The sequence below is a fragment of the Leptonotus elevatus genome, chromosome 6 (genome assembly GCF_054856555.1).
Source record: "Leptonotus elevatus isolate MCC_2025b chromosome 6, RoL_Lele_1.0, whole genome shotgun sequence".
Classification (NCBI taxonomy): Eukaryota; Metazoa; Chordata; class Actinopteri; order Syngnathiformes; family Syngnathidae; genus Leptonotus; species Leptonotus elevatus.
The window spans coordinates 2,859,644-2,873,277 of record NC_141244.1 but is presented as its reverse complement, the minus strand read 5'-3'; the positions used below and the strand labels follow the sequence as shown (position 1 = coordinate 2,873,277).

Here is a 13,634-nt window from a genome sequence, read left to right as displayed (position 1 = left end):
GCACGCACGCGTGCGAGTGAAGCCGGGGGTGCGCTTCCACAGGTGGACGTCGGACGACATCTGATGATCATCAGACGCGTCAAGGAGGCAGCAGTTTTTTCTTTTGTTTTTCATGCTGTTCGACAATCCAGACGGCAACTATACGGCGAATGGAAAGGTGAGTAAAATAATTATTTATTTGTACTGTGTATCTGTTTCAAATACCCCGGGATAACAAAGTGCAAGGTACAGCTGCCATCACTGTTGCGGCAGTGTCGTTTGTTGAAAAAAGTTTGTCAAAGCACCACCGTGGCTGTTCGCTAACTAGGTACAGTATGCTATTTCAGTGTAAAAGTGAGTATGTCTATCTCTTTACCATGGGCTACAAACAAACAAATTTCAATTATTGTCGTTAGGTACATGGTTTTTAAGCCAAGGCAGCAGCGAGGGAATCAAAAAGTGAATATCCCCCCCTCTGCCTAATAGCTAGCTAACAACGATAGCTATTGCAATATAAAGTAGAGCATTTCTGTCGTGTTACTTTGAGTTACCCTCAAACAAATGTATGTTTTGGGTGTTATTTTATCTCACATTGTACTTGTGCGCGTGTATGAGGGAGCAGGTTTAGTAAGATGTTGTGTGTTGTACTCCGGGCAATTGTCCAACTTTTTGGTGTTCACAAAATAGCAGTGCTGCTTACATTGCATAAATCTGGCCAATTTTGATGACTGTAACTTATGCCAGTAGGCTGAACTGATGTGATTATTTTTTGGTGTTGTGTTATACATGTTATTTTAAAGTTACAGTGAAGTATGAGGATGCAGTACTAGTAAGTATTTCTCAATACAGTTATGACAAAAGCCAATATTCTGAACTGTTGTTGACAAAGTAATTAATTATTTTTGTGTGTGTGTGTTGAGCTGCACACATATTTTATAGGTTTAAGTTAGAGTGAAGTTTGAAAAATCGGTATAAGTGTAAGTATTTGTACATATATTTTTGCTAAAAGCCAATACACGTAACTGTCGTTGAGTGATTGTTTTGTATGTTACAGTGAAGTGTGGAGAGTGTGAGCAATATTCAGAGAAAAAACAGTTGTCTGAACTGATGTTGACAGTACGTGATTGTTGTTTCTTATATGCAATATATGTGTATTATTTTGTACTGTGTATTTTAAGCTATTTTGTGTAATATTTTATATTTTTTCAGTTGATAATATTGTATTTTAGTTTCTCCTCTCTAATATGTTTTTTGTCTAAAATATTTATTTTTGACTAAGTTGTATTTTCTGCACATTTTTTTAATTATTTGTTGCATTTTTATATTTACAAATATCTAATATTGGTATTTTTCTCACTTTCTTTTGATCAAACTTTTGCACCATAGCTAGCTAATATTTTTGACAAAACACACATGAAGCAGTTTTGCTTTGACTCTCATTAGATATATTATTATTATTATTGTTGTTTTTGTTATTATTGTTGTCGTTGTTATTGTTATTATTGTGAATGCGTATCACAGTTTTTAGGGTTAGATCCGGTTTAACCTTGCTTTCAATGTGTCCAGTAGTTACAAGGTAGAGGAGAAAACATCTTGTTGGATTATCTGTGTTCATACCCTGTCAGGTTGAAAATGTTGCAATTAAATAAATGTTAAATTTGAATGTGTTGATCGTTAAATTTCTTTCTAGGTTTAGCCTCAATCAGAATACATTCATTCTTTTTTTTTTACATTAGTCATTAGTGTGAGGATTAAATGTATTTCATGGTATCACTATTCACTGTTCCTCTTGATCAGTTAAATTTAACATTTTATTACTTTTGTCAGTTAAGCCCATGTCTCACTCAGCAGCTCAGGCTTGCAAGGGTGCGCGCACGTAGCGAGAGTTTGTTTCCGTCAGGTTTCGTTCAAGACTGCAAAACGTTGCAAAGACGTCAAGCAGACTTTCCGAAACCATTTTTATGCTCAGTTTTTCTTGTCGCCATCAAATTTTGAACATGTTAAAAAATTTCTTTGCGACTATAAAAACGGTTTGCAAGCATAAAAATGGGTGATAAGGTCTTGGCAATGTTTTGCAGTCTTGAAAGAGACCCGACAAAATGCCATCACTTGCAATGTGCGCACCCTCGCAAGCCTTTGCTGCTCAGTGAGACATGGTCTTAACTGACAAAAGTACTGATAATAAAATGTTAAATATAAAGAGGAACAGTAAAATAGTGATACCGTAAAAGACCTCTTCAGACGTGTGAAGATCTTGAGACAGCTTAAGATAATCTTCGTATTTCCAAAACATCTCAAGACATCTCGAGACATCTCGAGACATCTTGAGACATCTCAAGACATTCATATTTCCAAGACATCTTAGGGCATCTTAAGGCATCTTAAGACTCGAGTCTATAGAGGTCTTGTAGACATCTTGATTTATCAAGACGTCTCAATACATGTCTGTAGACACATCTTATAGACGTCTTGAGTTTAGAAGACGTCTAAAGACGTCTCAAAAATACGTCTTAAGACATAACTTAAGATGTTTAGGCACATTGATGTCTGAGTATGTTTGCAGCAAAATATTTTGCTTCTTTATTCCCAAGTTCAACAAGCGGTGTTGTACTTGAATCACCCGCCATTGTCACTTCTCCTGTGTTTGTCTTTTCCATGTTGTTTTGATACATGCAAAGCTATGTTTGTTCTGTAGATTGCAATAAAGTTAGGGGGAAAAAAGTGTTCGTCTTTGAAGGGAAAAAAACTGCATGGTTTGATATGTCCTCATGTAACCTCTTATATAAGGATATGTTGTTGTCCTGAACTGTTGTACGAATCCAGGTGCCCAACAATTTGTAAATAAAGGGCGGGATCAGCCTGGGAACTCTTCCTTGTTTTACACTACATTCTAGCAAATCGAGTTGTGATTGTTGCTGTTTGCGGGGAATAAAAGGTATAATCATTCTAGCACAGCGTAGGTGTTGATTACTGTTTGCGGGGGATAAAACGTACGATTATCCAAGCACAGTATAAATGTTGATTGCTGTTTGCGGGGAATAAAAGACACAGTTGTTCTAGCAAAGCATATCAAGTCTCTGTGAATTCATTGTTACCGCCGACCACTCACGATCCTGCATAAAAATAAAAAGGTGAAGTAGTGTTTTTCACAAAACAGTCTTCTTCGCTGATTCTTCTTCTACGCTTTCCGTTAACGCCCTGTGGTTGTGCTACAGCGCCACTCCAGACTTGGCATATACATTACAGCCATTAAACGTCCTCTGCGGTTTCTTTTGGACACACGCAAGTCTTGAAATGCTTCTGTGTGTACGAGATTTGTTTGAGGAACGAAGACTGCTTTGCTTCCGTCTGGACAGGGCCTAATTAGGAGCAAACTAACGAGACAATGACAAACACCTGGACATGACACAAGGGGCAGAGGGTGCTGATTGAAAGGCACAAGGGGTATGGCGAGCACAATGACAACAAGGAAACACGACAATGAAAACCAAACCCAAACAAAACACAGATCATGACAAAAGACAAAGCAACAAAACTAACCAAACCCAAACCATAACAATTGCACATGTTGTTGTTGCATGGTGTCAATAATGTGAAATGTGCTTGTTTATAAAACCAGGGGCATGTTTGTCATGCTTTCAGGTGTTATGTTTTTTATTATGTATGCGCATGTGCGGGTGTGTGCGTGTGCATGTGTGCGTGCGTGTGAGTGTGTACTCATTAATTCACCTAAAACCTATTAAAAATCCCATACCGTTCACCTAAACCGAATACTTCAGAATCTAGCTAGTCGTGAGGTTGTCAGGAGACCCGAGGAAGGATCAAAGAAAATAAAGGAAAGTGAAATCCAGCACCGACCAGACATCACCTACAACCCACCAAGTTACCAACCAGAGTCTTTCACCAACCCCAGAAACATCTAAATTTCAACAAATTAGGGAGACCTCAAGAGACCAAAGGAAAGACTGAAGAAAGGAAGGAAAGATAGATAAAGCAGAGTGAGATCCACAGACATCAGCACTCGTTTTCTGTGTTTTTTTTGTTACTCCTTTTCTCCTTGCAGTGCACAAGCATTTTCTATTTGAACTTTGTATTGTGTGCTGTGTAAAATAATTTTTTGTGAAACTTGATTTGCTGTCCGCGTTTCTGGGATCCACTTTAAATCCTGACAACCTTTGCTGTAAGGTCCAAGTCTTAGCGTTCAGAAACTGATGGAATTTTGCCACTGGCATCACACCGCACCCCAGACACGTGCAGGGGGTGGGGGGAATGGGTAGGGGGGGTTATGGGTTGTTGGGTATGGGCCCTTTTGGCACTGATTCCCAAAGTGCCCCTTTGTCCATTTTTTTTTTTTTTATATATAAAAAATATATAATTTGGTTTGTGAAAGTAGTTTTGTTGCCGTTCAAAACAAAAATAAAGGGCGGGATCAGCCTGGGAACTCTTCCTTGTTTTATACTACATTCTAGCAAATCGAGTTGTGATTGTTGCTGTTTGCGGGGAATAAAAGGTATAATCATTCTAGCACAGCGTAGGTGTTGATTATTAAAATTCAGCAACACAAATTTCATAAAACATATTACTATTATTATTATTATGTTATCCTTGGACGACGTCATACTACAAGACGCTGATAGAGTACAAGTATTTTTGTACTCTTTTGCGTGTTCCAATAAATCAGAGTTGAGATTCTTGTGAAGAGGTTCCTTGCAAGGTTTATTCAGAAATTTCTGATAACACAATATGAAGTCACCCAAGCAGTGATCCGTCCAAATTGTGTGTGTCCCAAATCGAGCACACGGCACATTTATTGAAAAAACAGTGTTCACAGGAAATCGCCTCTCCCTTCCCTCATCAAGTTCCCGTAGGTGCAAAAATCAGATTAGACTTCGACAGCAGTATCCGAGCTCGTCCTTGGACTTTCATTGACCGAACAGAAAGTCCTCAAACTCTACTCCCTTAGATAAAGAAAATAAACTTTTCTTTAAGAAAAAAATAAATAAATAAATAAATAAATAAACTTATTAATTTTCTCTTTTCCAGGCAAGAGAAGAAAGATAAGAAAACAAAAACAAAAGCATTATGCATCAAGCTATATTGAGTTAACATAATTACACCTACATCTACACAGCTATAACTAAATTCAAATCAGTTAAAATATAAAATGAAACAGTAAAAATGTTAACAATGTTAACATTCCTTCAATTGGGCTCTAAAGAGCCCAAAATAAACATAAACTTTTTTACAGAAAGATTCCAGCGGGATCTTCATCGGATGTCGTAACAGCAGGCACGAATGGAGAAGCAACAGACTCAACCATCATATAAGAAGACGTATTTTGTACGTCCGGTTTTTCAATAGCCGTGGTAATAATTATTTGGCAAAGAGAACGAATACATGGAATACAGCAACACCCGCACGTGGTTAACAAAGCAGCAAATACAGCGACAGATATAAAAATTGAGGAAACTAAAGTTTTATAGCGCCGAAATACATCCATCCAATTATTCCAAACAGAAGTATCCACACCGGAATACTCTTTCATTTTCTTATTGAGTGTCCGCAGTCCTTCAATTGCAATGGTTAAACTTCCATCTGGTGCAGTGTTGTTAGGAATAAAAGTACAACACTAATCTCCAAACATAGAGCAAACTCCGCCCTTTTCTGCCAGCAACATATCTAGTGCAATTCGATTTTGGAATGCCATCAAAGATGTGGCAGCTAACTGGCTGTGTACAGCCTCTAAACCAGATTAAGTCCAATTTCCTAGCCTTTGTACATTATAATGTACATAATTAATTCTATCTACGTTTTTGTTAATGGTGCACCACCAACAAATTAGAGATTCAAATCCTGAGAGTACTTGATCAGCCAATTTGTACTCATCTGGCACACCTCTTGGTACTCCAATTGCATCAATGTAGGTGGGAACATTGTGCTCTTGCCAAGAAGATCGTTTGATTCTCTGAAAAGAAGGAGAAGATTTTGGTTCCCAAGTATCAATCGTTTGTAGAAGGTTATCAACAGAGGTGGGGAAAACTTGTACTGGCAGAAGGAGGGTGATGAGAGCACAATATCCTTTTATATTCAAAGGTAACTTATCAAATATTCGATTATCACCACACCACCACCAAATGCCAGCTCTAGATTGAGGTTGGAACTTTTGTCTCACATCTATTGCTGAAATGCAGTGAGTGATGTGATTTAGTTCTCCCAATTGTTCTCCAGTACCTGTCATTTTAATACATGAAAAATTACCAACCGCAACTTTATTTTAAAATATTGGTTTAGTTGTCTGCCAATTTACGAGTGGATACACCTTATCCCATTGAGAGCATTTAACATTAGGAACAGTTTTATTCATAAATTCCATTACACAGTAATCCTCTATTTTAGCAGGGATTACTCGCGATAAAGGTCGTGGTCCTACACATACCACACAATCTTCGCCAGAGGCACGCGCTGCTTCGTTCGCCAGCAGTAGCCAATTGTTACTGCTGTCGGACAATCCTGTCATAACACGAAACCACTCAACTACACCATCAATCGGTACACTTACAGCCTCTACCCCGGTCTCCATCGTGTATTTAGTAATTTTTGGTTGTTCTAACTTACTCATAGTCTTATTTACACAAACTAAAATGGGAAAATAGGGTGTGTCAAATACCACCAATATGTCAGCCCCCTTAGTCTGCTTCCCACTTCTAAATCCCTTCAAAGATTTAATGGGAATTTTGACAGAGGTGTTCGTGTTTGGGGCAACTGTCACAGCAATTGAGTCATTATAAGTCTAGGATATGATCCAGGGAATGTGTGGAGAATCAATATCTCCCTTAATACGATGTGTTGTAGTTACGTTCAAAGTTGTATCGAAGGGGCTTGCAGAAATACCAGATCGGCATAAAAATCAATATGAGAAAAAATGTCGCGATGCAGTAGCAGACAGAGATGTGTTCCCGCTTTGAAGCCATCTCGTGATGAAGTTCTTTGTTGAATGAAAAGAGTGTGTTAGTTTTTTTTTTCTTCTTCTTTATGACCCCGGGGTCGACTGCCAGAGATTCAAGGATTGGTCACCGGGATTGTCTTCCCAAAAGGTGACTCAATCGTTGTGGAATGATGCCCAGAAAAAGGGCACTTGACTCAATCTCCATTGAATGATGTCCTCAGAGGAGGCAGCTCGACACTGGACACTGGATCAGCAGTTGTGGCCCTCAGGTTGGGTCGGCAGGTGGTCCGTAGGTGGTGGGATCGCTGAGCCAGAGGCGGATCCGGCGGGCCTGGTGATGACAGGTGGTACCACGTGTCCCCCTTCTTATGCAAGCGCACTGCACAAGAAGTTGACCTTGTGGGGTCCTGTCCATCTAGGGGCAGACCATTTTCTTTTAGTCACTTTTAACCACACATATTCGCAATCATTTATTTCTAAAGGAGCAACTGGCCACTTTTTTGTTAGCTTGGAGAACGTAGATACTAATTGTTTTAGTACTGGAGGTCCTGCAATGTGCGACTCTCCCAGCGGTGCCGTAGGAGCTGGAAATGGTCTGTTTTTGTGACCTTCAAACGGAGTCCAGCCTTTGGCTGAGTTTAGTGACATTCACACATTCATTAATGCAATAGGAAGAGCTTGTAGCCAATTCAAATTTGACGAGGCCAGTGCTTTAGCTAATTTTTCTTTAATATTTCTATTCATTCGCTCAACCTGTCCTTGGGATTGGGGATGATATACTGACCCAAATGTATGTCTTAGCCTCAATGCTTTTTCTACTTCTTGGAGATGTTTGTTTTTGAAATGGGTTCCATTGTCTGATCTAATTTTTCTGGGAAACCCATGTGATGGTATGTAATGATTAATCAAATGTTTTACCACGACCTCTGCTGTTTCAGATTTACATTGATATGCCTCCGGCCACCCTGAAAAGGAATCCACTATTACCAACAAATATCGGTATCCTTCCACTGGTTTTATCATGTCGGTAAAATCCATTGAAATGACTTGTCCCGGAGCAGTCACTTCTGGATTGTGAGTGCCAGGAGGAGGTTTAGATGTCATTTTACTGTTAAATTTATTACAAACACTACAGTCCTGCAGTTCATTTTTAACAATGTGTCTCATGTAAGGATGCCACCAATTGCGTAATCGTCTCATTGTTTCCTCTGTGCCAACATGGCATAATCCATGGGCTTCAGAAATTAGATTTTTTAATTGTTTCTGCGATAGGATATATTTACCTTCTTTCCGCCATATTGCCTTTTGCCAGCCACACACTCTGTTCTTCCGGACTGGCCTTCTCCTGCCACAGCTTAATTGTTTCTGTGGTTATTTCTTGTCCGTGTCCTAATTCACCTTCGCTCACCATCAATTGAAGTGTTGGGCTGTAACCCGCCGCTTGTTTTGCCGCCTTGTCTGCCGAATCATTTCCTACTGACACAAAATCATTCTTTTTTTGAATGTCCTTTACATTTTATCACAGCTACTGCTTTAGGCAGTAGTAAGGCGTCTTTCAAATCAAAGATGTCTTGATGGTGTTTGATAGGTGTCCCTGAAGCAATCATGAAGTCATTTCTTTCCCATTCTTTTATGGCTGTATGCACAACCACATGCGCATACGCAGAGTCAGTATAAATGTTCACAGTCTTATCTTTTGCTATTTTTAATGCAGTTGCCACAGCCACTATTTCTGCTCGTTGAGCTGACTGTGGCCCTGTGAGTCTGTCTGCCACTATCAGGTCAAAAGTTATTCCAATCATCTGTGTTACAGCAAAACCTGATTGGAGTCCTTCATTTCCCTTAAAACAACATCCGTCCGTAAATAACGTCAAGTCTGGGTCGTCCAGTGGGATGTCGTAAAGGTCATTTCTCAGTGAGTTATCTTCCAAAATTCGCTGAGTGCAGCAGTGGGATTGTCCCTCCAACATGCCTTCTGCCATGTTAATTCCCTCATGTATAAACAAAATGTGAGGTTGTGTCAGGACTAATTCAATCTTTCTCTGTCGTCCCCCTGTCATAGTAAATGCTTGGCGGGTTACGTACTGCACTGTACTATGTGATGTACGTACTGTCAGCGGGTGATGTAACACAATATGAGATGTTTTCTGAATCAAGCGAGCTAGTGCCGAAGCAAAAGCTGCACAAAGAGGGTGACGCTGTTCATATTTTTCAAGAGGTGTTGATGCATAAAGGCAAACATGTCTATTACCATTCTCCCCTTTTTGAAAAAGAACAGCCGAAACACTGGTGGATTTTTCAGAAACATCTAGAAAAAACATCTTAGTGTAATCAGGGACGACAAGAGCCGCAGCTGATGACAAAAACTGTTTCAGCAGAACAAAAGAGTTCTCAGCAGCTTGAGTCCAATTAAGAACATGTGACAGGTTTCTAATTCCTTTTTCATTCACTAATTGTCTGAGAGAATGAGTCAGTTCTGCAAAATCCGGAACATGATGTCTGGAATAGTTGCACAGACCCAGAAAAGCCAACATTTGTTTTACATTTGTCGGTTTGGGATGGTGCAAGATGTCATCTTTGTGTGACGGAGAAATACCTGTTCCATGCTTCGATATAAGTCGACCCAAGAAGGAAACCTGAGGTCGGGCAATTTGGAGTTTGCCTTTGGAGCACTTCAAGCCCACCGAAGCCAGGTGGCTCAAAAGGAGCTGTGTAGCTTGTAGGCAGGACTCCTCAGATGGTGCAGCTAGGAGTAGATCGTCCACATACTGCACCAAAAGAACATCAGTAGGAAGTTGGAGAGGTGACAGCAGCTGTGGAAGGGAAGCATTAAAAACTCCAGGAGACAACACAAAACCCTGTGGTAGCCGGATATAGGAGTAACACTCATCATTCCACATAAATGCAAAATACTTCTGCATAGACAGGTCAAGAGGGATGCAGAAAAAATGCATTTGCAAGGTCAATGCAGCTAAAATGCGTATGTAATGGAGTAATTTGTGACAGCGCAGAATGCGGATTTGGCACCGGCAGTGCAGGTGTCAAAACTTTAGCATTAATAACTCTGAGATCATGCACCATACGAAATTGACCAGTATTTTTCTTTTCTACTGGGAGAATAGGAGTATTGTAGCTAGACCTATCAATTTTACAAAGAACCCCCGCTTTCAGCAAACCATCAATTGTTACTGAGATGCCAAGTCGCCTTTCATTTTTCATTGGGTATTGCGGCACCCAAACGGAGTCGGGTTTTAATTCAAAAGTTACTGGAGCAACATTACACAGGCCCACATCAGTCGGGTCAGTAGACCACAGTGCAGCAGGCAAGGTTTTTAACATGTCACCAGCAAGCTCGCTGTCAGATGTCTCCCTTCCATGATGCCGGTCCAAAAGTTGATGTTCTAAAACAGACATGGAGGCAAACAAATCAGATTTAATCCAATAGGCATCAAGAGATTTGGAATACAGTAAATCTGTGTGTATAGAGTGTTGCCAATCAGTTGCTCTTGTGCAGGCCAGGACAAATGGGCCTAAATCTTTCACCGTGTGCTGGGATGACACCATCAGTGAAATATGAGGATGACATGCCAGCACAGATTCATCAGGTGGTTCCGCCATCTCATACCACCGAGATTGTTCTTCAGTCAGATTAACAAAAAAAGCCACGCCGGGTTTTCCTGCAAACAGATCACCTACACGCAACTCCCAGGCGTTGTCAACAACTGTACGGAATGCTTCACTGTATATCTCATCACCACACCTGTCATAAAATAATGTGCAATGCATACAGTCCGATACCATATCATATGATCTGAGATTACGAACCCAAGAAGACCAAATAGTCCAAAAATTCTCAGCATCCCTCCAGCCGGAGGAATCAGTGTCAATCTTTGCCCAGTAGATGTCAGCAGTGGTACATGTCATGGCGTGTTGAGTTACCACTGGAGACTGGGTGGAGACGTTGGAGGCGGATTCACCATTGCAGTGATAAGTATGTCCATCTGGGAACTGAAGCGTGAGTCCGTCCGGCCCACACTGGATTAATGGAGCAGTTCTTATGAGAAGATCCCTTCCCAAAAGATTCACTGGACAGTTCGGGGCATACACAAATGCATGTAAAAAAGTCTGTGTGAAGCACTGCTTATGTATCGGAGATGTCAGATGCAGAATAGTTTGTTCTCCCTTGAATCCAACCAGCGAAATGCCATCCGCGGTGAGCGTACTTTCAGGTGGCAACGTCATAATGGTAGAGTGCCGAGCTCCAGTATCTACCATTAATGATAAAGTAGTTCCGCCTACCGTCATGTCAATCATCGGCTCCTGTGTGCCTTGACATGTGAATCCAGGGTCCAGTCATTGCGGAAACTGTCCACCAGGTGGCGGCAGGAACTGCTGATTTGGCACAGGCGGATATTGTTGCTGTTGTGATGACGTCGGGCGTGTGGAAGGGCCCTGTGAGCCACGTCCCCTTTGCTGGTAGTAGCCGCGTCCTCTCTGTTGTCGTCTCCCTCTGCCCCTCACACGTGGGTGTTGTCGGCAGGTATTTGCCCAGTGTCCAGAACGGCCACAGTTGAAACACTGGTCTCGGTTAGGAAAAGGCACTGACTGATACAGAACACAATCTCCTACAACATTATTAGGTGATGACATATCAGTAGAAGCCGGAAGAACAAAATCCTCCCCTTTTTTCTTCAAAGTTTGCAATTGCATAATCGCAATTTTTTTTTCAGTATTCTTATGTTTTTCAGTTTTTGATTCGATATCTTTTGCATACCTTCTCAAATTATGTTTAAGATGAGACAACCATCTGGCATGTTCGGCTCCAGGCAAATCCGGATTCGCGTCCATGGCCTGCACAACAGACTTAGGTACACCCTTTAGCACTGCAGCTCTAAAAACTTGCGAATACAGTGCAGAGTCAGTTGGCAAGTGTCCAGTTTTCAACGAATATTCCACAAGAGCACGGTCAATGAACGCCGCAGCCTCTTCGTCAGCTTTTGGAGCAAACACCAAGTCAGATATGACAATTTCCGTGATTGGAAACAATCCACCGAGCACCTCAAACAGTGTCAAATAATTATCACGTGATAGTGCCTCACTGTCACACAAAGATAGCATTCCTGAATTTGTCATCAACACTTCGAGTTGAGAGAGAGGACAAGCTTGTGTTAAGAGCGCACGCACATCCCCCGCTGTTAAAATCTGACCTATCACCTCTGTCTGCAGAAACCTCAGCCAGTTTTCACCCCCCGCCGGCAGTGGGGGAAGTTTCTGCAAAAGCACGCATAAGTCAGAAAGTAAATAAGGCTTATACACGGTAGCAGAATTCCCGGTGGCTGGATCAACTTTTGTCAACATTGGTGCTTGCAAACCTGTTTTCGAACGAGTCACAGGTTTTTTAGGAATACTGTCTGGGAGTCTGTCAGTCACGCTAATGTCACGAGTCGCCATAACAGCCCCAACGGCACATGTCGGCCAGCTTTTTCTGAATTTCTACAATTTGATAGCTGTTCGCCAATACATTAGAAGTTTCATTAGTCATCTCACGTTCACGTTGCCGAAACAATTCGTCTCGTTCAGCCTTCAATAAACGGTTCTCTTCTGTCAATTCGTCATCTGCAGCTTTTTCAAAGCGAAAAAGAATCGTACGCCATTTACTACGAACAAACTGTGGCACTTCAGCGTGTCTAGTCAATTCCAATTTGAAAGTTTCCGCCTGGTTCAATTTTTCCTGCGGGTCATCCTTCATAGTCAATACTTTGTCTAATTTTTCCTCCAATTGTTTCACAGAGGCGGTTACGCCAGTTGCCAATCCGTCAGCCGCGGCCTGCAAAACAGAGTCGCGTCAAGGATTCTTATCACAATTTTCACCATTCCAATCCACATTGAGATTACCGCCATTTACACCTGCAAATTTTGCAGCATCTAAACAGCAGTACTATATGGTAAATCCGTAAACGGGTTTATAGGCTCCGCGTACTGTGGAGCTGTTGGATTAGCATCCAAATTAGCCTCTTTGTCATCACCAGATTTTATCACAGCCATCCGAGCGATCTTTACAGAACTACCCAAAGCCAACATTCTAGCATTAATCATCATTTGATCCACTTTCTTACAATTTTGTCTGGCTTTCCTTCCATTTAAAGAAAATTCAAATGTCTCTCGTACCATTTTGTCCAGTGATCGCCGTTTCCATACACATGCAAGCTCAACCGCCTTCATCAAAGATATCAAGCAAACCGTAGATTGTAACGGTGGGAACCAACCTTTTTCACAACAAATCTGCATCCAGTCATTCAATAATACATTCTTACCACGTCTATCTTTCGAAGGCATGGCTCCAATCAATACCTCGCAAGCAGTCTTAACTTGTGCATCCAACAACATGTTCCGACTATGAACCTACTTTTAGGTCAAACCACTCAGTGTCGCGGTCAAAACCGCCCTCCATTACTTATATTAATTATTCACCTCTTTTGTTATTATTATATTCAAGTCGTATTAATATTTATCAATTCAGTGACGTCTCACTTGTAGTACCACAATTCAATTATTCGACAATATAGCTCATTACGCCCCCCCCCCAAAAAAAATAAAAATATTAATAATAAAAATAACCACAGACAAACATAAAATATCGCTTCCGCGACAAATAAATAAATATCCGGATCTATCGATTACTTAGTAGTGGTATAATAAAGCCGCTACG

At 40.9% G+C, this 13,634-nt stretch overlaps 2 pseudogenes; both read right to left on the bottom strand.

Annotated features, from left to right (window-relative positions):
- Positions 1–7,119: 7,119 nt before the first annotated feature.
- LOC147171797 (uncharacterized) lies at positions 7,120–11,239 on the bottom strand (annotated as a pseudogene).
- Positions 11,240–11,278: 39 nt separating this feature from the next.
- LOC147171796 (uncharacterized) lies at positions 11,279–12,674 on the bottom strand (annotated as a pseudogene).
- Positions 12,675–13,634: the final 960 nt, after the last annotated feature.